Source organism: Panthera pardus, unplaced genomic scaffold, assembly GCF_024362965.1.
Source record: "Panthera pardus isolate Hobbes unplaced genomic scaffold, ASM2436296v1 HiC_scaffold_11, whole genome shotgun sequence".
Classification (NCBI taxonomy): Eukaryota; Metazoa; Chordata; class Mammalia; order Carnivora; family Felidae; genus Panthera; species Panthera pardus.
Genome location: NW_026526666.1, coordinates 10,329,933 through 10,357,709, shown reverse-complemented (window position 1 = coordinate 10,357,709; position 27,777 = coordinate 10,329,933). Strand labels below are relative to the sequence as shown.

Sequence of the window (27,777 nt, the reverse complement as noted above, 5' to 3'; positions counted from 1 at the left end):
GTGGGAACGGGACAGACCATTCACTATATATTGCTGGAATAATTAGCTACTTATTTGGGAAAAAATGAAACAGGATCTCTACATCATACCCTATATAAAATCAAATTCAAGTAGAGTAAAACCTCGGTAAAAACAGCTAACACTTCTGTGGTGCTTATTATATGCTTGACCTTGTTCTGACACTTTACACACATTTACTCCTTTGACCACTGCATTTATCTTTAATTATAGGGGCTATTATTATCACCATTTTTTATGTGAAGAAACTGAGGCAAGAACAGAGAAACGAGGTCATTTGCCCAGGGTCACAGTCTGTCTCCAGTGTCTGTCCTCTTAACTTCTATGCTACACTGCTCCTTTTACTTAAATGAGCTGCACCCAGTTCTCAATTTTTCAATATAGAGGCATGTTTTTGTGACTTCACGATAGGGAAGGATTTTTTGTTTTTAAAGAAGGATTTTATGTTTATCATAAAGGAACAAAAATCAGTAAATTTGGCTACCTTAAAATTAGGAACTTCTGTTTGTTAGGAGATATACTGTAAAGTAAGTGAAAAGGCAAGTCAGAAATTAGAAGATATTTGTAATACTTGTAACAGGAAAGGATTGCAATGGTAAATAGAACAAATTCCTCCCACACTAATAATGTATATATGAGTTTTGTTGCTGCACATTTTCCTCCACGATTGGAATATCTTCGATCCCAGTGGCCATAAAACGGTATATTTATGGTTTTAATTTGCAATCCTTGATTTTCAGTGAGGATAAGCATGACTTCCTATTATTAGTGGCCATCTGTATTTTTCCTTCAATGAAGAGCCTGCAGGAGATAGGGCATGGGGCTGACCAGTTGGCACTTTTGGGAATAGATTGTGGGTCTACTTCCAGGTGCTCCTGGGTCTGTAAATTATCAGAGAAGCACCTGTGGTCAGATCCAGTTCTGGCTGGTTTTTGATTTCTAGGATATTTTTTGTTTTATCTTCATTTAGGACTGTACTCTTAAATCATTTAATAGAACACTGAATTTTCTGGTACAGTTCATAACATTTGAAAGGATTAACATTTGATTTATTTTCTCTAAATCCGCAGCTACTAGGAAATAACCTAAAACTTCAGGATTTACTTTGCCGAGTGATTTCCTTCTAATGTATGCTCTTTCAATGGAATTCAGAATCCTGTTACATAAGAGGCTATACAGCTTTAATTCCCATGCTTTCCTGTTTAGTGACCATTATGCTTTAAAACGAAGTATGAAATTTCCCTAATTCTCAAAGTATAACATACCCATAAAAAAATTTGGAAAATACAAACATGTAGGCGATAATAAACTATTTGAGAACTGTGGGTTCAAATGTTATGGTATATTCCTTTGTGGTCTTCTGTGGTTATATCTTAATGTAAATGGTTGAGGATAACAGTTGCACTTTAACAGAAGAGCTTTCACTTCTTATTATGCCAAAAACAGAAGTAATAACAATTATTTAGAAATCTAATCACATAGAAGTTGAGTCACCATCTGCAAAGAGGTTTGAATTTCAGCAGAAGGGCGGCGGGGGTGGGTGGTGATTGTCCTTCTCATTATAGTATCTTCAGCATTATGTCTGGCCTCTCCCAACTGGATGCCACTAGCACAGCCTGCCTTCTCCAGTCAGACTATCAAAAACACTTCCACGTATTGCCAAATGTCCCTTGAAGGGAACAGAATCACCCCCGGTTGAGAACCCCAGGTATATATAGTAAAACACTCTTTCTTCCATGATCATGTTTTCTAATCTTGGTTTGGGGGATAGTGCTTCTCTTGGTTTTCTTCCTTTATATTTATTGTTCCTTATCACTCTGCTTTGCTGGTTCCTTCATTTCTGGCTTCTTAATGTCCATACCTCTCTCCTGAACTCCACACTCTCTTATTCAAGTGATCATCAGACATCTTCACTCCGATCTCTACGAGGCATTGCAAGAGGAATGTGTCTGTGAACAAACTCCTGACCTCTGCCTTCCCCATGTGTTTCCATGTGCAACCGTCCTCTTTTCATTTGATGCAGTTCCTGTTGTCTAAGCCAAAATCTTAGTCTTGTCTGACTAACTTGTTTCTCTCAAAGCTCACATGCAATGCATCAGGAAGTCCTGTTGGCTCTACCTTACAATTTATTCGGAATCTGACCCTTGCTCACTTTCACTGTCACCATCATCCCTTGCTTGGTTTACTGCAGGAGCCACCTAACTGGTCTCCCAGCCCTGCCCTAGTGACCTTTAAAAATGTTCAGTCAAATCATGTCATTCCTCCCTTCAGAGCTCTGCAGTGGCTCTTGCCTTTCACTCAGAATAAAAGCCAAAGTCACTGGCACGTAATAGGTGCTCAAATATATTATATATACATTACATGTACATATGTATACATACTTTTTTTTTTAAATGTTTTTATTTATTTTTGAGAGAGAGAGAGAAAGCATGAGCAGGGAGGAGCAGAGAGAGACACACACACAGAATCTGAAGCAGGGTCCAGGCTCTGAGCTGTCAGCACAGAGCCCGACGTGGGGCTTGAACTCAGGTACTGTGAGATCGTGACCCCTGAGCTGAAGTCAGATGCTTAGCCAACTGAGCCACCCAGGCGCCCCTGATACTTCATACTTTAACTACTACTTCCTCTTTCTTGAACTTGACTCTGTCAGCCATAGGTATTTCCTCTTCTCTTTCTGGCTGGTTGTCTGTCATCTTCATGGCTCCACTTCCTGTATGTACCGTCATTAAATCTCTGTCCAGATCCTTGGCTTTCTTTCTCCTTTCTGTGCTCTTCACCCTTCCTTGAAGATTTCAGTCACACCAGTGTCTAAACTGTCACTTTGTTGATTCTTCTTAGTTGCATATGAATATATCCCAGAAGGCTTCTCTTTTTTAATTTTTATCCCCACTGAATATGAGCTCCATGAAAGCAGGGACTATGTGTTCCTGGTCAGCGACTGTATTTCCAGGGCCGAATGTAGTTCCTGGTACATTGTGGCGATTCAAAACACATTTGTTGACTCTTTTCTTTTTTTAGTTTTTTTTTTTTTTTTTTTAATGTTTATTTATTTTGGAGACAGAGACAGAGCATGAGTGGAGGAGGGGCAGAGAGAGAGGGAGACACAGAATCGGAAGTAGGCTCCAGGCTCCGAGCTGTCAGCACAGAGCCCGATGCGGGGCTCGAAGTCACAGACCGCGAGATCATGACCTGAGCCGAAGTCGGACGCTCAACCGACTGAGCCACCCAGGCGCTCCCACGTTTGTTGACTCGTATGCTGTCAGCACAGAGCCCGATTCGGGGCTCGAAGTCACAGACCGCGAGATCATGACCTGAGCCGAAGTCGGACGCTCAACCGACTGAGCCACCCAGGCGCTCCCACGTTTGTTGACTCGTAAATCTGTTTCTCATACGGCTTTTTTGTCATCTTCAGTTGGATGCCTTTATGTCAGCCCATAATCTTCAGTATGCCCGAAACCAGATTCATTATTTTCCCCCAATAAACCTGTTCCTCTCCTTTCCACTCTGCCTTTTCAGCAAACAGCACTCCCATCCACACCCGTTGTTGAAGCTAAACATGTGGGGTTTTTGTTTTTAGATTTCTCCCACTTTTTCACCACTGCTAATCAGTCACTAAATCCTGCTGATTCTTTTTTTTAAAACCTCTTTATGGAGATTATGATTTACATATCATAAAATTCACCTGTTTAAAGGGTACAATTCAATAAATTTTAGTATATTTATAGAATGGTAGCACCATCACCACATCTAATTTTATAACCTTTCCATCACCTTGAAAAGAAACTTCACTCACACCCATTTACAGCTGCTCCTCATTTTCATCCTCACTCCCAGGCAACTAGAATCTCCTTATCTCTCGATTTGCCCCCTTTTTTTGAACATTTCATGTGAATAGAATCATACAATATGTGTTTCTTCTGTCTGACTTCCTTCGCTGAGCGTATTGTTTTTGAGTTCATTCATGGTGCATTTCGTATCAGTATGTTGTTCCTTTTTATTTTTTCTAAATATATATTTTTTTAATGTTTATTTTTGAGAGGCTGAGACAGAGTGCGAGCGGGGGGAGTGGCAGAGAGAGGGAGACAAAGAATCCAAAACAGGCTCCAGGTCCTGAGCGGTCAGCACAGAGCCCGATGTGGGACTCGAACTGACGGACCTGAGATTTGAGATCATGACCTGAGCCTCAGTTGGATGCTTAACCGACTGAGCCACTGCAGGTGCCCCGCGTTGTTCCTTTTTATTGCTGAGTAGCATTCCATTGTGTGGATATGTCACAGTTTTTTAATTCAGTCAGCAGTTGATGGGCATTTGGGATGTTTCTAGGTTTGGATTGTTGTGAGTAATACTTGGGTGAACACTTGTATGTATATGGCTCTTTGTGTGAAAACATATGTTTTCATTTCTCTGGATAGTTACCTAAGTGTAGAATTGCTGGGCCATACAGTAAATCTTTGTGTAACTTTTTAAAGAGGGGGCCAAACTGATTTCCAAAGTGGCTACACCATTTTGTATTCCCACCAGCAGTGTACAAAGGTTCTCCTTTCTCTACAGTCTCATTATTTGATATTGTCTTTTTGGTTACAGCTATTCTAGTGGGTAAGAAATGGTATTTCATTTGGTTTTAATTTGTACATCCTTCATGATTAATGACGTTGAGCATCTTTTCATGACCTTATTAGCTATTGCCCGTGTAAAAATTGAGTTAGTTGTCTTTTTATTATTGAGCTGTATGAGTTCTCTGTATATTCTAGATACAAGTCTCTTATTAAATGTATGATTTAAAATTTTTTTCTCCTAGTCTATGGGTTATTTTTTAACTCTTAAAATAACTTGAGATGTAATTCATGTACCATAATATGTGCACAGTTTAAAGTGCACAATTCAGTGGGTTTTGGTATATTCACGAGGTTGTGCAACCATCGCTGCTAGGTAATTTCAGAATATTTTCATTACCCACAAGAAACCCAATATCTGTTAAGAGCTATTCCCCATTCCTCACTCCCTCTAGCCCCTGGCAGCCACTTACCTTCTGTCTATGGATTTGCCTAATCTGCCTTTTTACTCTCTTGAATGGTGATTTTTTTTTTTTAATTTAAATTTTAGTCAGTTAATATGCACTGCAGTTTTGGTTTCAAAGGAGAAGTCAGTGATCTGTTGCATTCAACACCCGGTGCTCATCGCAATGAGTGCCCTCCTTGATACCCGTCACCCACCTCCCTCCATCAACTCTGTTCTCTATTGTTAGGAGTCTCTTGTGATTTGTTTCCCTTTCTTCTCTGCCCTCTCCCCTTCCCGTATGTTCATCTGCTTTGTTTCTGAGATTACACATGTGAGTGAAATCATACGGTATTTGTCTTTCTCTGATGGACTTATTTCACTTAGCATAAAACATTCTAGCTCCATCCATGCCATTGCAAATGGCAAGATTTCATTCCTTTCGATGGCTGAGTAATATTCCATTGTATATACATACACCACATTTTCTTTATCCATTCATCAGTCGATGGACATTTGGGCTCTCTCCATAATTCGGTTATTGTTGATAATGCTGCTGTAAACATGGGGTGCGTGTATCCCTTCAAATCTGTATTTTTGTATCCCTTGGGTAAATACCTAATAGTGCAATTTCTGGATCATAGGGTAGTTCTATTTTTAGCTTTTTTTTTTTTTTTTTTTAATGTATGCTTATTTTTGGTAGAGCACAAGCAGGGGAGGGGTAGAGAGTGGGAGATGGAGGATCCAAAGTGGGCTCTGTGCTGGCAGTCTGACAGCAGCAAGCTCGATGTGACGCTCAAACTCATGAACCGTGAGCTCATAACCTGAGCCGAAGTCAGATGTTCAACCGACTGAGCCACCCAGATGCCCCTATTTTAGCTTTCCGAGGAACCTTCATACTGTTCTCCAGAGCGGCTATATCAGTTTGCATTCCCACCAACAGTGCAAGAGGGTTCTCCTTTCTCTGCATCCTTGTCAACACCTGTTGTTTCTTGTGTTGTTGATTCTAGCCATTGAATGGTGTCTTGAAGTACAAAAGACTTTAGTTTGCATTAAGTTCAGTATATCCATTTTGTCTTTTATCCTGTGCTTTTGGTGTCATATTTAAGAAATCATTGGCTAATTCAAGATCTCAAAGATGTACTCCTATATTTTCCTGTAAGAGTTTTAGAATTTAGTTCTTACATTTAGGTCTGTGGTCTGAGTCAATTTTTGTGTATGGAGTAAGAAAGATTCAAATCCATCTTTTTGCAAGTGGGTATCCCATTGCCCCAGCACCATTTATGCAAAAGTATATTTCTTTGAATCTAAAGTATGTTACTTGCAGACAGCATATACTTAGATCTTGAATTCTCATCCAGTTGGACAGTCTCTGCCGAAAATCTTTTGCTTCTACCTCAGGTAGTTTTGACTTTGTTCCTTGTTTTTCTATCCCACTCCTACTGCCTTTGTCCTCACCTAGACTGTCTGTGGCCTCCCAGGTGTTTTCCTAGCCTCTTGGTGTGGTGTCCCTTCCACTTCTTTCAAATCTGTTCTCTGTACTGATAACTTACTTGTCTAGCTCCTGTGGACCTTTGAGTTTGCAAAACCTGGCGTAAAATGTCGTGTTCTGACTCCTGTAATTCTACCGATTCATTATTTTATTTCCTGGGTAGTGAATGTCTCTACTAAGTGGCCGGTACTGTTGTAGGCATTACAGCTGGAGTAGTATATCTGTAAGCTTTTAATGATTAACTCGCCCCTCAGAACATAGTGGCAAGAAACAACCATTTATTTAGTTCGTGATTCTCGGTCGACAATTTGTACTGGGCTTGTTGTGAGTGAGGTCCTTTTGGTCTTGGCTGGGCTGTCATGCATTTATAGTCAGCTAGACAGTTGTGCTTCTGGGAGTTGGTTGGGCTTCATCTAAGGCAGGGGTTGGAAATCTTTGCATGGTCCCTAGGCTAAGAATGTTGTTTATATTTTTGAAGATATAAAGATTGTAAAATAAAAAAACAAAAGAGGAATATGTGACAGATTCTATATGGCCCTTAAAGCCTAAAGTTTTCACTGTCTGTACCTTACAGAAAGAGTGTGCCGATCCCAGGTCTAAGGCAAAGGGAATTGACTGGGCTGTGTATCTCCCATCATTCAATAGGCTAGACTAGGCTTTTCATGGCAGCAACAGTGTTCCAAGAGAGAGTGGAAGCATACAAGATTTTTGAAGCTTACATTTGGAATCAGCACATTGTTGCTTTTGCTATATTCTGTTAGCAAAAGCAAGTCACAAGGTTGGCTGAAATTCAACAGATGGAATAAAGGACTCCTTTTTTTTTTTTTTTTTTTAACGGAAAGAGCTATAAAATCACATTTCAAGAGGTGTGAATAAAAGGAGGAGATAAGTTACAGCCTCCCACAAGTAGTAAAAAAAAAAAAAAAAAAAAAAAAAAAAAAAGAGGTCTTTGCCTTTGTAGAGTATAATATATTCTATCAATGACAATAAATTCTCATGTTTCATTATACCTCCCCAATATGCCCCTAATTTAGCCATTCTGTCCTGCTTGCATGTCCCTGAATAGTCCCTCTGATTTTTCACCTACCTGTACTTTCAGTCATGTTTTATAAATGTTTATGGAATGAAAAAAATAGTATGACTTTCGTCCCTCATTTTCTTGGTGAATTCGGCTCTCTTTCAGGTTCGCTCACCTCTTGGAGGCATTTCCTGACAGTATGCTCTATACTCTATGTTTCTCTGACATACTCTATTTTAGCACTGGTTAATGCTGAGTTGTGATTAGTAATTCAGTATCTCCTTAGTAAGGTGTTTGAAGACCAGGGTCCTGCCTTATTGACATTTTTCCATTTTCATTCAACAAATATTTATTGTATACCTACTCTGTCAGGCACAGTGCTATGGTAGAAGTAAACAAAACAGACAAGGAAGGAAAGTTCTTGCATTCATACTACATACTACATACATACTACAAAAGTAGTATTTTTAATAATACTGTTTTTTTTTAAGTAAGATTAGTATATTAGGTTTTGTTTTACCATTATGTCTCCAAACCATTAAAAATTTTTTTAATGCTTATTTATTTGTGAAAGAGAGAGAGAGAAAGCGAGTGAGCGTATGAGTGGAGTAGGGGCAGAGGGAGAGGGAGACACAGAATCTGAAACAGGCTCCAGGCTCTGAGCTCTTAGCACAGAGCCCAACACAGGGCTCAAACTCATGAACTGTGAGATCATGACCTGAGCCAAAGTCAGACACTTAACCTTGGGAGCCACCCAGGTGCCCCTGTCTCCAAACCATTTTTCACCCATAAGTCTTCTGTGTTTTATTCTTGTGAAGTTTTATCTTTAAGGCATTTACTGCATCACTTTTGATTTTCATAGCTGCAGTAGTTGGTGTTATGTGACATGTATGTTTTGAAAACCAAGCCTACTGACATTGAAATTCACATACTATTTTGATAAGTAGTTCACTCTCTTCTTGGATATTCACTTGTAAAATTCTTGGTACTGAATTTCCAAGGACAGCATGTCTTACACATTTTAGAACACAGGTTTGAAGTTCTAAATTCTTCTCCCTCAAGGAAAATGAGCTTTTAGTGTTATGATAGTGCCTTATACATAATGGGCATTTAATAAGCATTTGTTCATGGTAATAGCCTCTTTGGTTTTCTGTTTCATTGAGTTTCACCCAAAATGATTATTCTTGACTGACTTTTAAATAGCTAAATAAATTCTGACCTTCAGTATAATAATTATAATAGCTTCTTTTCATTCTGAATTACAGTGATACTCACTTTCTCTCTTTCCTTCCACTTGACTCTCAAAAATATTAATGTGTAAATTTGGAAGTGTCTCTATTTTCACAGTTGCCAGCCTGCTTGAAGCATTTTGAGAATGTGCATATGAATTTTGTAAATGGAGGCCTTCAGAAATTAAGGACAATTTAGAGGAGTGATTTATTACCTGAAAAGAATTAATGATATGATTCTCTGTAACATGTTATTAGATAGTCATATCATTTAGTTATTTATTCTTTCATTCTTGGTTCAGTCACTCACCCATTTATTTAATAAACATTTTTTGAGTGCTTACCATTCGTCAGCCACTGTGCAAGGTGCTGGTGTTACAGAGAGGAATTAAACATAGTTGATGTGTGGAGGGAGGTCTTTATATTTAAATCTCTAAAGTTTGAAATATTACGGAAGGCTAGAATATAAATATTCACCGGGTGGAAAAAGGAGAGCAAAGAAAAACTCCATGGGATTTTAACTTTTTCTGGCATCCCACTTAACCATTCCGTGAGATGTAGCAAATGATGTTCTGATATTTTGGATTGATCTTTCATAAGTTATGGATTTTGGAAATGCAAATAGCACCTGGTTATCACTCTGCATCTTCCAGTGTCTTTTTAGTTCTTTGAAAAAGCAATTCAGAAAGAGCAGGGGAAGGGCAAAAAGAGAGGGAGAGAATCCCATATCAGCACGCCAGCCCCACACGGGGCTCAATCTCACAACTCCGGGATCATGACCTGAGCCAAAATCAAGAGCTGGATGCTTAACTGACTGAGCCACCCAAGAGCCCCATAAATCTTTAAGTGCCTCATATTTGTCACAGTGAGTGTGGGGATTGAATTAAGTGTTTGGAAATAACGCTTGTTGAAAAGCATGCATATAAACGTGTGCATTTTATGACAGCTGATGTCAGATGCATTATTTAATATCTGAGCAATTCAAAATGATGAATAATTAGAATTCTTATAGAATAATGTAAACTATTTTGTAGATTTACAGAAATTATAGTTTGATCAGAAAAAAGTCTAAAAAACAATAATTTTCTTTTCCTTAAGCTCTTTATCATTCCAGCATGTTGGCAAAATATGTACTTTTATTTAAGTGAAATCATGTAATTGCCTTCTGTATTAAATTTTGTTATGTGTAGAGAACCAAATTAGGACATGAAAACCTTAATGAGATAAAAGCAGATTTCTCTCATGGCCAGTTGGTTTGTAAGAAGGGTAAAGATTCTACACAGCAGCTCGTATATTTAAAGCCTAAGTGATTTTTATTCTGTGTTTTTATTTACAAGTGATTAATGAATTAATCCATAGGTCAGCAAGGAGGTTTAAAATATTCAAAATGAAAAGCTAGTCTATTTGGGAGTGGTGTTAACTTTTTCATTTACTTAAAATGGAAAGGATGTTACTTAACTGTTGATCTGGGTAATAATGTTACTACTTCAAAGGGAATGTGAAACAGCACTTTTCCCCCTTTGTGGTAATCCTTTAATAAACATCCTTTTGTTGTTGTTGTTGTTGTTGTTGTTGTTGTTGTTGCTGTTGTTTTGTTGAAACACTTTGGGGGCGGAATTGTAGTTGTACAAGTTATATTAAAGCAAGGTCACTCTTAAAATTCTGAATCTTTTTTGAAAAAAATTTTATTTAAAAAGCAGTGGAAAGCCCATTTTGTTGTGCTGCAGTTCTGCACTCCAAACTGCTCCTTGGAAAGGTACTGATTATTATCAGTCTGGTAGTTACTTTGACTAGATGAATTACATACTATGTTTTATTCAGTCTCTACTCCCAGAGTGAAGTAACTTGTGTGGGTGTGTATGTAATACACAAAAAGAAAAGGTCTTCCTTTTCCCCCAAGACATTCCAAGTTTTTGTGAGGATGCATCTGTAGTCATTTGAACATAGCATTGACAAAGAATTCAAATAAGAATAAAAACAATATTGTACCAAATATTTTAAGGCTGTTTTAAAATAAAGTAATTAAAGGGGGGGGGTGTTGCTCAGTCCATTAAGCATCTGACTTTGGCTCTGGTCATGATCTCACCGTTTAGAAGTTTGAGCTCAGAGCCTAGAGCCTGCTTCAGATTCTGTGTCTCCCTCTCTCTCTGCCCCTACCCCATTTGCACTCTGTCTGTCTCTGTCTCTCTCTCTCAAAAATAAATATTTTAAAAAGTAAAATAAAGAAATGAAAAGTAACAGTCTTAGAAATCTAATTCCTTTGATGTTTTTTCTCCCCACTCCCATGCTTGGCCTACTTTTTACAATACTTTTTTTTTTTTTTTAATGTAACTTTACATAACTATTGCTTAATGTTAGTATTGCTTAAATTTTAATATTTCTTTTTTAATCTTTACAAGCTTGAAATTCACCTTGTCCTTATCTATTAATGTTTAATAAGAATAGTAGAGTTGGAATTAGAGCAAGCATCTGTTCCATTTTAAGTGGATTACTACTTCCTTCATTCATAACTAACTAAATAACTTGATTTTTCTAGACCCTTGCTTTCCTCCCTTCTTTCTCTTTCTCGCCCATCTCATTATCTTAAAATTAATTTGTGTTTTTCAGATTTTTTTCCCCCTCAGGTAGTAGACAGGAAAAGAAGGCAGAATTTAGAGATTACTTGATTTTTCATTCACTTACTTAACCAGGTCTGCCACTGGGAGGACTATCTGTTTACTACCTTTGTATATATTGAATACATATGTATTACATATATTCACTTACTTTTTCAGTCCAAAAATGTATAGAATTAATTTTTTTTTTTTTTTTTTTTTTTGTAACTTGTATTTAGAGTGGCATGGTTAATAGTTCAGAAGCTCAGAGGCTTGTCTCCTTACTTTCTCTCTGTATATGACTTTTGCGGCGGGGGAGGGGGGATCTTTCTAGAGTATACCCCCTCGACCTTCACTGGCAATCATCCTTTTTTATATAAGGACTTTTATTTTTTTAATATTTTTAAAATATTTATTTTTGAGGGAGTACGTACGTTTGTGAGAGTGGGGTGGGGTTGGGCAGAGAGACAGGGAGAGAAGGAATCCAAACCACGCTCTGTTCTGAGAGCAGAGAGCGTGAAGGAGGGGTGGGTGGTGGCTTGATCTCCTGAACTGGGAGATCATGACCTGAGTCAAAGTCAGACGCTCAACTGAGCCACCCAGGTGCCCCTGTATAAGGATTTTTGTAGTCTGTTCCTTGCCTAACTCTCGAGCCCCTTCTCTGGTCACTCTTCGATGAGCCCCAGTTATATTGAATGACTTGTAGTTCCTGAAGTATATCTTGTTTTCTCTTCCCTCTGTGCCTTTGCACAGACTGTTCCCTCTGCCTAGAGCACTCTTGTGCTTGTTGCCCCGCCCTTTCTCATGGCTGGGCAAGCTCCTTTAAGCCTGTTCAGAGGTCATTTCCTCCAGTCACTTCATGATCTCTCCTCTTCTGTGTTTCCCAGCATCGTACGTAAGCCTCTAAGAGGACTGTATGGTATTATTTGTCACCTCCCTTGGCCATGAGCTTTGTGAGAACACAAATGGACTCTTTTCTCTCTTTCTCTCTCTCCATGCTTTGCGCAGAGCACTTAAATGATAGAATGGAGAGGGGGAAGGGAAACTGAAGTTTGAACATCTCATATGCCAGGGAACATGCTTAGTTGTTTTGGAAACACTCGAATGAATTCAATTGCCACAACAATTTTGGAAGGACATGTTATTCTCTCCATTTTATACTTCAGAAAACGGAAGTTGATTTCCCCAGTGATATATAGTTAGTAAGTAGTAGAGTCAGGATTTAAACCCAGGCCTGGTTTGACTCTAGTCTCTGGCGATTTCCTTTGACTTCGCTGCTTCCTCAGTCATAAGGATGGAGCGGTTGATGGTGGGCATCAAGGTAGCAGAAAGAACATGGACTTGGACCTCAGACAGATCTGGGTTTAAATTCTAATTTGCCATTTCACCAACTGTTGGCAGGTTTGATCATCTCCATAAATCTGTTTTCCCTTTTGAAAAATGTGGCTAATAACGCTGCCTACTTCAGGCGATTGCAGTGAGAATCAAAATAATGTAGAAAGAGGGTTTTATGGTGCTGCTTTATAGATGGCAGTCGTATCGGATCGCGCTATATTTAGCTATAGGCAAAAGAAAGACCGGCTAACAAAGGTTCAAGCAAAGAAAGATTTTGAATGGCTTCACGTAAGTCTGGCGAATCGTCTTCAGTGACTTAAGTTTCTTTTTCTCATAGTGGCAGGGTATCTCTGAAGTCTCCCGCATCATGTCAAGAGCTGGAGAAAGCGAGGAGGCGTGGACCACAGTAATAGCTAACTGCTCTCCTAGCCACAGTCCCGCCATTACCCCAGCTATGAGGACGACTGTGACATGGGGGGGTGGGGTGGGCCTCAGACCAGTAATCATTCTTCATCTTTCACCTCCACAAGGGACGAGCACACCGGTCCCTCCCATAAAACTAGAGTTGTACCTTCCGCAGTAGTTGGGTTGCTGCTATGCGTGAGGACAGAGCACTGAAAACAGTCACCAGGTGTGCTTGTCACCTCATTAGGCTGAGGCAGTGAACAAGTGAGTGTGTTCACTTTTAATCCCTATCAAGGTAAGGCCAAGAGCAGATCTGCTATGTCCTTCTTGTCCTTCTAGAATTATCTAGGTGCTAACATTTCGCAAAACAGTTTTTCAGTCATTTTTCTGATCTCATTGGCTTATCCACTCTTACAAAAAACTGCTACAGCTTCTGACTGCGTCCCTTACCCCCACCCCCCACCTCCCCCAGCCAACACACCAAACAACAAAAGCCAGATGGATGACAATTACCCCTAGACAGACAGCAACACAACCTTATAGCGTCATTGGAGTCCTTTGGGTGGTTTGAGGTGTTGCTGTTTTTTGAGAGAGACCAAAAGCTTCAGCTTCCACAGCCCGAAGTTGGTGGTGTTCCCAAAGTCACTACTTCTCCCTTAGTATCTTATGTTTGGGACTTCCCCTGCCCCCCTCATCGGACTCAGAACAACAGGATCTTCTTTAGTTCTGCCTCCTACCACCCAGCTTCTTGGTGTTGGAATTTTTTACAATTATTAGACCTCCTTCCACCTGCTCATCCTGTTGGTTTTTGGCTGATGGGGGAGGAAAGGGAAACTGGACTGTGGAGCTCCTTCCGCTTTGCAGGTGAGGGGGGACGTGTCTGTCACGCTCATTCTGCTCATTTCTAGAGCAGAATTTGCTCTACAGACAGTGGTAGGAAGGGTGTTTGTATTATATACCGTCATTAGGTCTCTACTTCATTCACATTTTGGAGCCTGACCTGAGATCTAACTACCCTCATACGTTATTCCTATCCAGAGATATTCATTGACTTCCAACCCATTTGGAAACAAACACTTGGAATAGTGTGCAACGTGAGTTGAATGTCTATGTTTGAGCCTCACCTTTCTGTGTGTTGGTAGGATGCTGGAGTAACACTCATGTGAAGTGACTCAGGGACTGGTTAATTAGTCCCTCTATATTAAAAAGTAAAGTGTACAGACGATCTGAGCCTAGAATGCAGAATGTTCTTTCCTGTGTGTACATCATATCATTTTTTCTTTTTAATATTCACATTTTGAAGCTTCAGTTGTTTTTCCATTAGAGCTTCACTCAGAGCTTAGAGATATATATGCAAAGAATAATGTCTGTTTATTGCATGACTTTAAAAAAAAATTTTTTTTTTAACATTTATTTATTTTTTGAGAGACAGAGACAGAGCATGAGCTGGGAAGGGGGCAGAGAGAGAGGGGGAGTCACAGATTCCGAAGCAGGCTCCAGGCTCCGAGCTGTCAACACAGAGCCCGACGCGGGGCTCAAACCCATGAACCATGAGATCATGACCTGAGCGGAAGTCGGCCACCCAACCGACTGAGCCACCCAGGCACCTCTGTTTATTGCGTGACTCTTACTAAGCTTCATTCTTTGGCTCCACTATGTTTTACAAATTGATGTTAATGCCAGATTTTCCACAACTTAGGTTTACTGAATGGTTTTTCGTTATTCAGAAGCCACTGATAATTTTGTAAAATAATAATACACATAGCGATGATGATCGGGTTCAGCTTCCAAATGTTGGGAGGCATATATGCTTTAATGTGACAACTTTCAGAAACCGTTTTGAGGTAGACGAAGCAAAGGCAGAAGATAGGTTGAGAAGCAGATGTTATATGACTAAAGTACCCAGCTGTGTACTAACAAAATGAATCTCATGCCGATTAGTTAACAATTCTTTGGCAGTCAGAGACATATGTAAAGCAGTAAGCACAGCATGGGGAAATAAAAAAAAAATTAAAAGCATTTTCCAAGCTTAAAACGTTGGCAGTGTCTGGTCTACCATCTGTGTTACTGAAAAGTTGATTTTGTTGTGGTAAGTCATACCAAGGTCACTCCCCAAAAATAATTGGTTAACCCATAGAGTCTGCATTCTCAAATTAGCATTACATGTCTTGGCACTTGGAATTAGTGAAAAATGTTATTTCAACAAAGTAAATTTCACTTGGGTGTATGTAAATACAATTTTCAGTTGGCACTTCGTGTCTGTTATGAAACGGGGTTTTTTTTGTTTTTGTTCAGTTCTTGTTTGAACTCTTTCAGGTAAAATCGATCAATTTTTAAAACTTTTTCTATCGGGATGCTTCTTGGCCCAGTTGAGTTGTAGGACCATTTAAATGCAAAGTAAAGTGCTGCTGACCCTTCCTGTCGTGGTCTTCTGGTAAGAAAAGGCAGGCTTTCTTGTCCTAAAAGTCCTCCTCCTTTGCTTGAATAGATGGTGTCAGGAGGATGGCCTACTTAGGCTAAAAGTTCACTGTTGAGTACTTAAAATAATCTGTTCCATTTTCCCTTACAGGACCAAACATTGAAAATTTATACCCATAGATTATTTCTTTATACTGCCTCATCTCTTTGTAATTAGTTTCTTTTGGCTCAGCAATTTTCTTCCTCAGTAATGAGAGATGTTGCAAACCACAACATGGGGTTTTCTTAGAAGTAAAATGAAATATCTTAAAATTTTATGGACATCAAGTCCAATATAATTTGTCTGAAATGAAAACAAGAATAATCAAACATTTATTAACGTGTGGGTATGATTAAATTCGGTTGCAAAAGAGTTCATAAACTTTGGTATTCATATTCTTATGTTAATGGTGTGCAGTAAATTAAAAACATATTTTTACTCTGATTCAAGAACTAAATGAAGATAGTTCTTATGATACCACGGATCTGGAAGGAGATTCTTTCATTAAAGCATTCAAGCTTCTTTATAAAATATAACTTATTTTTAAACTAAAAGCTAGGATTCTGAGGGCCTTGACATCGCATATAATTTATTATATTGTTCTGGTTATGATGTCTACAAAAACTTTTGCTCATTGGCCGGTCTTATTTTTTGCCCATATAGCTTTGCTTCTGATCAGAGTTGAAATGTTTTATGTACAGAATATAGTAATGGTGCCTTGTTGAGTACTGAGAGAGAAGCCTTTGTTCTGGGTAAGCACCATTCTGGCAGAAGCATATGAAGCTTAGTACGGAAGTGGACCCAGAAGGAAGGCTGCATGCACTGAAAGGAGTAAATTATAAAAAGAAAAAGGAAAGAGAGAAAAAGTAGTGGTCATTATTGGCATTTAGAGATTTACAACAGAGTCTTCTAGATACTCCATTAATTCATACAGTGTCTTTGTGTACTGGGGTCTTAGGACTACAGAAAGAAAGCTTCTTATAACTGTTACTGTCTCTGTAACGGTATTTCTCAAAATAAAACAAATGTTACAGTTCTGTAACATGTATTTTAGGAAATATATTTACTTGACTAAAACAATTTTAAAATTACCATTCAAGACACATTTTCATATTTAAAATTTGTCATGTCTTGGGGTACCTGGGTGGCTCAGTTGGTTGAGCATCCGACTCTTGGTTTCGGCTTAGATCCTGATCTTGCAGTTTGGCAGTTCGAGTCCCACATCAGCTCCGTGCTTAAAGTAGGAGTCTGCTTGGGATTCTCTCTCTCACTCTCTCTGCCCCTCCCCCACTCTCTTTCTCTGTCTCTCAAAAATAAATAAACTTAAAAAGAATAAAACATAAAATTTGTCAACTATACTAAAAATTCTTTTAATTTCAAAATAAGATAAATAAAAATTGATCATATCATCAGTGAAATAATTTTTCCTAAAATTCTGTACTTGCTTATTTTTTAAAGAAGAGATTTAATGATATTTGTTGAAAACCTATGTTATAAACATCATTACTTCATTACATTAAATCCTTTTAATTTTTATGCCAGTACTTTCAAATTTTCCATTACCATAACGATGGAGAGAGAAGGAAGTTTCATTTAAGGATTCAGTTTTGTTAAGCAAATGAAGAGTATGAATAGCATTTAATTTTTTTTTTTTGGCTGTGGACAGTATACTTTATTGATGGTACTTGGCAAGGTAGGACTCCCCAAGCCCCTCCCCTTCTTCAAGGGGGTCTGAGCTAGAAACTGTGGAGGTCGGGAGAGTCTCACTGTGTTGGGGGATGAGTTGGTGCAAGGACTCCCCAGCAGCTGAGGGCCTCTCTTTACCTCTTGCTGTTGCTGGGGCTGGTGGTCCAGGGGGCTCTTATTCCTTGGAGGCCATGTGGACCATAAGGCCCACCACCTGGTAGCTGAGCCAAATTTATTTGTCATACCTGGAAAAGAACTTGACAAAGTGGTCATTGAGAGCAATGCAGCCTCAGCATCAGAGGTGGAAGAGTGTCACTTATTAAAGTTGCAGGAGACAACCTGGTCTTCAGTGTAGTCCAGGATGCCCTTAAAGGAGCCCTCTAGTGCCTGCTTCCCCTCTTTGCTGATGTCATGGTGTTTGGCAGCTTTTTTAGGCAGAAGTTCAGATCCATGACTGACACATTGGGGGTAGGGACACAGAAGGCCATGCCTGTGAGCTTCCTGTTAAGTTCACGGATGACCTTTCTTACACCGTGGCAGTGCCAGTAGAAGCGGGTATGATGATCTGGGTGGCCCCTCGGCTGTCATGCCACGGCTTTCCAGAGCGGCCGTCTTCTGGGTGGCAATGATGGCATGGAGTCATGAGTCATGAGTCCTTCCATGTTGCCAAAGTTATCAAGATTACCTTGGCCAGAGGAGCCACGCTGTTAGTGGTGCAAGAGGCATTGTTGACAATCTTGAGAGAGTTACCATACTTCTCGTGGTTCATGCCCATCACAAACATGGGAGCATCAGGAGAAGGGGCAGAGATGATGACCCTCTTGGGCCCACCCTTCAAGTGAGCCCCAGCCTTCTCCATGGTGGTGAAGACTCGACCGCATACTCAGCACCAGCATCACCCTATTTGATGTTGGTGTGATCTCACTCCTGGAAGAGGAGATGGGCTGTCCACTGGGGAAAAGTTTAGCCATTCTCAGCTTTGACTGTGCCATTGAATTTGCCAAGGCTGGAATCATACTGGAATAGGTAGACCATATAGTTGAGGAGAATGAAGGGATAATTGGTGGTGACATACCTACTTTGCCAGGGTTAAAAGCAGCCCAGGTGAACAGGCGCCCTGGACGGCCAAATCTGTTTACTCCAACCTTCACCATCATGTCTTGGGGACTTGGCTGGTATTGCATCAGAAGATGCGGCTGTCTGTTGAATGGGGAGGAGTAGAGAGCCAGCGTTTAATCTATTAACATGCTTATACTATGTATATCAATGAGTGGTGTGACTTTTGGGATGTCTCTTCATTTTGCGGGTCTTAGTTTTCTCACCTGGGAAATAAATAGCACGATACGGTAGATAAACTCCGAACTCTATATTTAGGAGACAGTAGGTTTTTTATTAAGTCCAAATCCTGTAGCATGGCGTTCAAGGCCTTTCATAGCTGGAAATTTTTCGTTATATTTTAATTTACTTCCACAAATCCTGTTGTGGCATTCACCATTCTCTAGACTTACAGATTCTGTCTGTGGGGCCCAAGCAGAAATCTAGTATACTTAACTAATCTCCATGCTTATCCCCATTTACAGTTCTTCCTGTATTTCCTGTCATGGTCTGTGAGATTACGGTTGACCTTGTCATCCTATGTAGCAGGCTTTACATGTGTTCAATCCTTACAACAACCCTATGACATGTAGACACTATTATTATCTCCATTTTACAGAGGAAACGGAAACCCATAGACATGAAGTCCTTGCCCGACATCAACAGCTGAAATGGGTCAGGGCCAAACCTCTAACCCAGGAATGTGTTTTCAAATCCTAGCAAGCCTTAACTTCTAAGTGACATTGCCTCCTCTCTATGCAGCCACCCAAATCCCGTTGGTTCTACCTTATAAATAAGATGCAGAAGACTTTCCTCATCTGTCCTTCCCCTGCCATTATTTAATTTAGATTCTCCATCCTTATCATCCGGACTGTTGTGTGAGTCTCCCGGCTGGTCTTCCTGTACCTGTACTCTGCTTGCCTAACATAGGAGTCGATGATTCACATCCCTTAATGGTTTCCTCATATAGGTTAAACTGTAAGATTCTCAACATTTATAGTCTGTCCCCAGTTTATATTACCTCCTCACTTTCCTCCTGTGTTATACTGTAGATTCCTTGAATCTGGAGGTTAATATCTTTGTATTCCTCACAATACTGTGGACATAACTGCTTGGAGAATAGTTGTTGACTTTAGACCAAGGCAGATTCTGGCTTGGCAATTCAGTATACTTTGCTAGGATTACAGTGAATTACTCTGTGTCGTAGGAATACTAAGATTATTTTAGTATATTAATAATTCACACATTATTATTTTAATGTAGTAATAATTCATACAGTCCTCCAGTAATATTAATTTGAGTTAGTAAGATCTTAAGTTATTACATGCAGTTGTTCTGAGTTCCTGTAGGAATTTTTTTTTTTTTTCCAGGAGGGAATTGATAGAATCGAGACCTAGCAAAAGCTTCAGTATTAGGTTTTAGACATTTATTGTGGTACAGAATAAAAACAAACAGTCATTGACTCGTTGGTAGAAATCGGTGTCAAAAAGTTATAATATTTACCTTGTGTAAGTCAGTCTGGAATCGGGATCTTTTACGGTGCTCAGAATTTACCAGTGATTCGTGAACTACCCTAAGGGAATAGTGTGGGTAATTGGTTTAATCCCATACTTGGTTTTGTTTTCATTTGCCGCACTTCTTTTTAAGTCTTTTTTATTTAAAAAAAAAAAAAATTTTTTTTAACGCTTATTTATTTTTGAGACAGAGAGAGACAGAGCATGAACGGGGGAGGGTCAGAGAGAGAGGGAGACACAGAATCTGAAACAGGCTCTGGGCTCCGAGCTGTCAGCACAGAGCCCGATGTGGGGCTCGAACTCACGGACCGCGAGATCGTGACCTGAGCCGAAGTCGGCTGCCCAACCGACTGAGCCACCCAGGCACCCCATTAAGTCTTTTTTAATCTAAACTTTTGATGGGTACATTGAAACGTGGTGAAAGTTATGGGTTACTAGTTGTGACATTACTTTTAATACAAATGTTTACGTCATAAACACATACTTACCAGGCATACAGGTGAGCAAGTTTCATGATAGATAAAATATTTAAAAGAGGCTTCATTTAATATCTCTGTAAGTGTTACCACCTGTACTTTTTGTATGTTTGTTCAATACTTTGAAAAATTGAGCTATAATTATATATAGGAAAATTTACCTTTTAATAGTGTGCGATTCAGTGCTTTTAGTATATCCAGAAAGTTGTGTGGTTATCACCAATCTATAATTCCAGGAGACTTTTTACCACCCCACAAAGAGACTGATGTTCACTAGCAAGAACTTGCCTTTCTTATCTTTGCCGAGTCCCTGGCAACCAGTAATCTGTTTGTCCCTATCGGTTGACCTCTTCTGGGCATTTCGTGTGGATTTCTACAATATGTGGCCTTGTCTGTCTGGGCTTCTTTCACTTAGCGTGTTTCCAAGGTTCATGCATTGTCTTAGCAAAGTATTAGCTCTTCATTCCTTTTCAGAGTGGGATCATGTTCCGCTGTGTGGCTTTCACATTGTGTTCATCCATTCACCAGTTGATGGACATTTATGTCCACAGCATTGTGAGGAATACAAAGATATTAACCCCCAGACTCAAGGAATCTACAGTATAATACAGGAGGAAAGTGAGCAGTTCTCCTTCTTGACTATAATGCATAATGCTGTTACACAAGTTTGTATGTGAATATGTGTTTTCTGTTCTCTTGGATCTATACCTAGTGGCATAATTGCTGAGTACTGTGGTATGTCTGTGTAGAGCCATTTGAGAACCTGCTAGACTGTTTTCCAAAGTGGCCGCAGCACCTTGTGTTCCCGCCAGCAGTGCAGTGTATGAGGAGGCCAGTTTCTCCATATCCTCACCAACACTTGGTATTGTGTGTCTTTTGTGGATAGCCATTCTGGGGGAGGCGGAGGGAGAAACGATTGCTAAGATAAGTGAGTTCACTTATGACGATAAATTAATGAAGTAATAATTATTTTCCAGTTTTCAGAAAATGGATTCAATTTACATTTTCTTCTAGAACTATTATTAAATAGTTGAAACCTATTAATCACACCAGCTCCAGATACTTAAAATTAAATATTCTTTAAAAAATTACACATGTAAATGTTTCATAAATGGTTCTGGTACTCCATCACCTAAATAAACGTGAGAACTACTATTTTTAAATATTTAAGGCAAAGTGCTTAAGCTCACAGAACACTTATTTTTTCTTTGTTTATGTTGATTGTGAAAGGACAATTCTCTTGTCAGTATATTTACACGGATTCTTTTTTTTTTTTTAGTTTTATTTTTTAACGTTTATTTTTGAGACAGAAAGAGACACAGCATGAACGGGGGAGGGTCAGAGAGAGGGAGACACAGAATCTGAAACAGGCTCCAGGCTCTGAACTGTCAGCACAGAGCCCGACACGGGGCTCGAACTCACAGACTGCGAGATCATGACCTGAGCCGAAGTCGGCCGCTTAGCCGACTGAGCCACCCAGGCGCCCCTATTTACACTGATTCTAATAGGGTTAGAAGTGTAGTTGAAAATAGCCTTTTAAGTCTTTCCTTTTAAAATATGCAAATGTAGCATTTTGGTAGGTTCACATAAATGGGTATTGGAACTTTAAGAGACTAAAAATGAAAATAAGCTATAATAGGAGATAAGTCTGGTGCTAGTTTTGGTAGTATTCACTATATTTTAAGTAGACAAATACTGGTAAAGAATGAGCAAATAATGCATTTAATCATTTTCTTCAGTTGGACTGAAATACAGCCAAGAAGCTTCTTTTGAGGCAGTAGTGTGGAGAAAAGGCAATTAGAGCACTGTGAATGATTCTCTGTACTGAAAATCATAGTTGGGCTTTTTGTTGATTTTCTATGTGAGCATATACAGCTAATTTGACTAATATTCTCAAATACTTCTTGAGGATGTATATAAGAATAAGGATTCAGGGTTTTGGTTGTTGTTGCTTATTTATTTTTGAGAGATAGCATGAGCCGGGGAAGGGCAGAGAGAAGAGAGGGGAGGGAGAGAACCCAAAGCAGGCTCCACCCTGTCTGTGCAGAGCCCATTGCAGGGCTTGATCTCACAAACCATGAGATCATGACCTGAGCCGAAATCAAGAGTCAGATGCCTAACTGACTGAGCCACCCAGGCACCCCAGGATTAGGTTTTAATGTTAGAATAGGCCTTGTGCATGGTGTAGCGTGATCACTGTAGGAAAGATCCTTTCTTTACCCAAGCTGCTGCCTGGGAGTTGAAGTGACTGGCCAATCTCCGCCCATTCTCCTTTAACAGTGTCCCTGAGGTTGAAAGAGTAGAATTGTCAGTGTTCTCTTATATAACGGGTGGGAAAAGTTGTTTTAACTGATTAATAATCTGTGGTAGTACATCTGTATTCTTTCCCTCATCTGTTGGTAGGGATGATGTCTTGAAAACTAATGTCCTAGCCCTTAGGTTACTATGACATGCCTGCTCAGATTACTATGATGTTTCTTCATATAGGTAGCCCTCATTTCTTTTAAAGTAATGATTTACAGTATCATGATCCAAATACATTTTGTTAATTATTATTTATTAGTAATCTCTATGCCCAATGTGGGGCTTGAACTCCCAACCCTGAGATTGAGAGTCGCACGCCCTACTGACTGAGCCAGCCAGGTGCCCCAATCCAAGTGCATTTTTTTTTCCTGTTTATTTATTTTTGAGACAGAGCATGAGTGGGGGAAGGGCAGAGAGAGAGGGAGACACAGAATCCCAAGCAGGCTCCAGGCTCTGAGCTGTCAGCACAGAGCCCGATGCGGGGCTCCAACCCACAAGCTGTGAGATCATGACCTGAGCCGAAGTTGGATCCCCAACCAACTGAGCCATCCAGGTGCCCCTAAATAAATTTGTAAAAAAATTTTTAATGTTTATTTTTAAAAGAGAGAGACAGAGTGCAAGTGGGGGAGGAGCAGAGAGAGAGGGAGATACAGAATCGGAAGCAGGCTCCAGGCCTTGAGCTGTCAGCACAGAACCTGATGCGGGACTTGAACTCACAAGCGGTGAGATCATGACCTGAGCTGAAGTCGGACACTTAACCGACTGAGCCACCCTGGTGCCCCCAAATGCATTTTTAAATGTTACGTTAGTTGCTTAAAAGAAGAAGAACATTTTGCAAGCAGCAGGTGGCAATAATGTGACATATTGGATGTTAATGGATTGGTGCTGACATAGGTGCCTGGGCCAAATAAAATGGGTAAGGAGGGAGTGATGGTGAGTGATGGATGCGAACGACATTACAGTAGCATGGCAGATAAGGTGTGAGTCATGAGTACCCTCGTTTAGTCCGTGTTGGGGCAGGAAATGAATACTTTGGAAGTATTGTATTACATTTAGTGTGTGTGTGTGTGTGTGTGTGTGTGTGTGTGTGTGTGTGTAGGCCTCAATCCTTAAGTCCCCTAATATTAAGAAAAGACCAGATAACCTATCTAGAAGATTATGGGGTTGGATTTCATTTTTCATCATTGTAACATTTTGGGGTTATACTTTCTAAACAATTGGAAGGATATCCATCCAGAATAACTTGGAAATTCTGGGTGAATTATTTACAAATATATTATTCCTTTCAATCAATTTAGTTAATATCTACATTCAATTTGCTGATTTTTTTTTTTTTTAACTTTTAACGTTTATTTATTTTTTGAGAAGAGAGAGACAGAGCATTAGCAGGGGAGGAGAGAGAAAGAGGGAGACACAGAATCTGAAACAGGCTGCAGGCTCTGGGCTGTCAGCACAGAGCCCGATGCGGGGCTCGAACTCATGGACCGTGAGATCATGACCTGAGCCGAAGTCAGTGGCTTAACCGACTGAGCCACCCAGGCACCCCAGATTTTTTTTCTTTGTAAAGAAAAGTGTATCTGCATAAGTGAAATTGGTTTAGCTTTTGTATTTAGAGAGGCTATTTTTATTAAGTTTTGTTATCAGGATTAGGTCAGTCTATAGAATGAACTGATTGACTTTATATAAGGATTATTTTAGGCTTTCACCTCTAAAAATGAGCTCATCCTAAATGACTCTGAGGGTATATAGATAAGCGACTTACTTTTTCCAATCTCTGGCTTTGGGTCTCTTCAGATATTCTTTATCTTCTTGAAATATTTTTTGTAATGTATATTTTTCTAGAGAATAGCCAAAACTCTGTAGATTTTTAAGTCTTTAAAAGTTGTGTACAGTATTATATGCCTTCAAAAAATTTCCCTCTTTCATTTATGAGGTTCCATAAGGCTCACTTTTTGATACCAGTGTTCCTGAAAGTGTTATAATGAAGATCACTACAGGAACAATGTTTCACTTGAGATTTTTGCCCCTCGTAAAGAAATAGACATCATTTAAAGAGGTGTTTTTGAGGTGGAGGTGGGCAGTACAGTCAAGCAGCTGTATTCCCCTGGGGATTGGGGATATATAGCATGAGCAGGAGAAAATCATCCCAGATGATGTTTCCTTTGTATTGTGGGATTGTGGGTGCTTTTTATTCTCTAGCATTTTCTTCTCTATTTCTGTACATTTTCTATGAGAACATAAGCACATAGTAGAAATAAACCTGATCTTAACTGCCAGAGTAGTGTGTCTATACACAGTAGTTTTTTCTCCCTGACCATCCCCCATTCTCAGTCCCCCAACTGGTTAAACAGAAATGAGAATGGATAGATAATGAATATTTCTCCAGGATTACTTTCTTAGCTCACAATAGGGATTCTGAAGTATTCTTCCATTTCATAAGAATAGCCAATTACAGACATACTGAAATCATTTTTTGCTCTGGAGGGATAGTCTTTGCTTACAGAAAGGAGAGAGAGCTCACCGTGCCTTTTTTTCCTGAGCAGAATTAGAAACTGTTGATTGCTCATTTTCCTGCAAAGAGAGGACCTTGCTTGCTTCTCCCAACTTCCCCTTTCAGGGAAGGGATGAGAGCGGAAGGAATGAGAGAGACAGGAGGTAAACTGGGTATAGTTAGCACTAACTGAAGTAATGTTCCAATCCTGGAGATCTGGTGCAATTTTTAGGTGGTCAGAGTGTGTAGCTGTAAGGGATTCTGTTTGGGAATTAAAGTGCAGTGAAGTCACTTGGCATCACTTCATTTTGGCTTTTAGGGCAGTTGACTGCCTCATTGCAAAATGAAATCTGTTTGGAGGATTGATAACCTCTCCAGAAGATCTCTCTGTAACTGTTCCATTTGGACATTACATTACCCAAGTATTGATGTGTTCATTCTGCTGGATTAGTTTCTGGGCATACACATTCACACACACTGAAATCTCACTGTCCTCTGAAAATGTTATTTTTTAATTGCTTGGCCTCTTAGATACTATTAAGAGACGTTATGATGTTGGGGCGCCTGGGTGGCTCAGTCGGTTGAGCGTCCGGCTTTGGCTCAGGTCATGATCTCACGGTTTGTGAGTTCGAGCCCCGCGTTGGGCTCTGTGCTGACAGCTCAGAGCCTGGAGCCTGTTTCAGAATCTGTGTCTCCCACTCTCTCTGCTCCTCCCCTGCTCATGCTCTCTCTCTCAAAAATAAAAAAACATTAAAAAAAAAAATTAAGAGACGGTATGATGCAGTTGCAGTACTGTGAGTTTTACCTTGACCATAAAGGTACTCTCTTTTTTCTTTAAAAAATTTTTTTAATGTTTGTTGATTTTTGAGAGAGACAGAATGTGAGCGGGTGAGGGACAGAGAGTGGGAGACACAAAATCCCAAGCAGGTTCCAGGCTCTTAGCTGTCAGCACAGAGCCCTCTGCAGGGCTCGAACCCAAGAGCTGTGAGATCATGACCTGATGCTTAACTGACTGAGCCACCTAGGTACCCCTCTTTTTTCTTTAATCTTTAAAGGTACACCAAAGCCTGTTGCAGTGACTTCTGATACAGGACAGTCTCTTAGAAGCACTGCTGTAATAGCTTAACAATGACAATAGGAGAGTCACAAAGGCAGTAGTTGTGTTGTGTATTTTTTTTTCTTCTGTTGATTTGAGTAGGATTATACAGGCTGGAGGGTGATCTGCCAATTCAGCAAAATGACACAGAACTAAAAATAAGGAGGTTAATGTAGATGAGGGAGAAACAAAGAGAACAGGACAAAAGAAAACCCAAGATGAGAAAGATTTAGTGAAGAACTTTTGCTCGAGGACACAAAGAGGTCGTTTTCCCCACTACCCCCAAAGAAGATGGCAGGAATTTTTACTTTGTTCCTTCCTTACTGAGCAAGTGAAAGTAGGGGCCAAGAATGGATTTCTTACAAAATCCCAATAAAATACAGGAGAACCTGTAGCAAATCCAAAAAAATAAAAAATAAAATAAAAAGGAAATGACTTTACAGACTAAAAAAGAATACTATAAATTGGGAAGAGATCTAAAAAATTATGAGACTGCTTTGCAAGTTTTATGGTACTATTCTTAGACATCTTGATGAAATCTAAAATTTCCTAGCAAATGTAAAGCATAAAAATCAACGAGCAAAGTAGAAGAATATGATTGTGCTCCTCTATTTGAAGTTCCCTTAACTAGCTTCCATTGTTCTTAAGGTAAAAATACCTTCTGCTTGCCTTCGAATCCTTTGACGTCTGCCTGCCTCTCCAGCCCTGTGGCCTTACTCCTTTGGTTCCTGCGCCCTGGGCTGACTGATGTTTCTGTTTGTCTCACACACAGTCTTCTTTCACTGTAGGACCTTTGTACCTCCTATTTATTTTGCCCAAAATGCGGTTTCCCTTGTTTTGAACAGTTAATTTCTATGTATCTTTAAGTTTCAACTCAAAAATTTCACGTCCGTGAGGAAACTATCTCTTAGTCTTCACAGACTTACTTTGGGTATTTATGCCATATGTGTTCATAGTTCTCTATACCTTTTCTTCATATACTTAATACTGTTAACAATGATTCTGACTATTTGTGTCTCTTTTCCCCCAGCCTCTCTGAGGGTAGCATTGATGGCTGTTTTGCCCACTATTGAAACTCTAGGGCCTGCTGCCTAGATGGGTACTCAATAAATACTTGCTAGGTGAATAGATACTTGTACAGTCAAATAGCTTTTCCATTTCTTTAATTGTGAGAACTACAAACCCATTTCCTCAAAACCAACAAAACAAAAACCTAAATAGTTTTTTTAACGTTCATTTATTTTTGAGACAGAGAGAGACAGAGCATGAACCGGGGAGGGTCAGAGAGAGGGAGACACAGAATCTGAAACATGCTCCAGGCTCTGAGCTGTCAGCACAGAGCCCGACGCGGGGCTTGAACTCACGGACCGCGAGATCATGACCTGAGCCGAAGTCGGACGCTCAACCGACTGAGCCACCCAGGCGCCCCAGAAAAAAAACCTAAATAGTTTTATGGACACGTTCTTCCAGGCTCTCCAGGAAATCATTTTCTGTGTTAAACTGTTTCATAGTATACCTACATATAAATGGACAGCTACGCAGTTCATTCTGTGCCAATAACAAATTAGACA

The 27,777-nt window shown here is 39.7% G+C and overlaps 1 protein-coding gene and 1 pseudogene across 3 annotated transcripts in view; one reads left to right on the top strand and one right to left on the bottom strand.

Annotated features, from left to right (window-relative positions):
* The window catches only part of MAGI3 (membrane associated guanylate kinase, WW and PDZ domain containing 3), a 246,433-nt gene that overhangs the window by 44,895 nt on the left and 173,761 nt on the right, over positions 1–27,777 (top strand). The window lies entirely within an intron of this gene.
* LOC128773673 (glyceraldehyde-3-phosphate dehydrogenase-like) lies at positions 17,336–18,384 on the bottom strand (annotated as a pseudogene).